This window comes from Fukomys damarensis, unplaced genomic scaffold, assembly GCF_012274545.1.
Source record: "Fukomys damarensis isolate Sample0158 unplaced genomic scaffold, DMR_v1.0_HiC HiC_scaffold_31, whole genome shotgun sequence".
Classification (NCBI taxonomy): domain Eukaryota; kingdom Metazoa; phylum Chordata; class Mammalia; order Rodentia; family Bathyergidae; genus Fukomys; species Fukomys damarensis.
The window spans coordinates 21,031,220-21,031,558 of record NW_022900943.1 but is presented as its reverse complement, the minus strand read 5'-3'; positions in this window follow the sequence as shown (position 1 = coordinate 21,031,558).

The following is a 339-nucleotide window of genomic DNA, read 5'->3' as shown; positions in this document are numbered from 1 at the left end:
TTTTTTTTTTTTTTTTTTTTTTTTTTTTTACTTTTTCCAGCCTTAAAGCTGCCCTTATGGTCTGTGCCCCCTTCCTTCACCTTTGGCATAGCACATTCCAGACATTGTTTCCATCATGGGGTCTCCTCTAATTCTCTTCTTTGGTTTCTGGCTTTCGCTTTTAAAGACTCTTGTACTTACATCAGGCTTATCCACATAATATGATTTACAGTCTCCAATTTAAAGTCAGCTGACTAGTAACATTTTTTTCTAATACAACCCTAGTTCTCCTTTTCCATGGAACTTAACATATTTGAGCATGGGGTGTGCCTTTGGGCACCATCATTCTGCCTACCACAA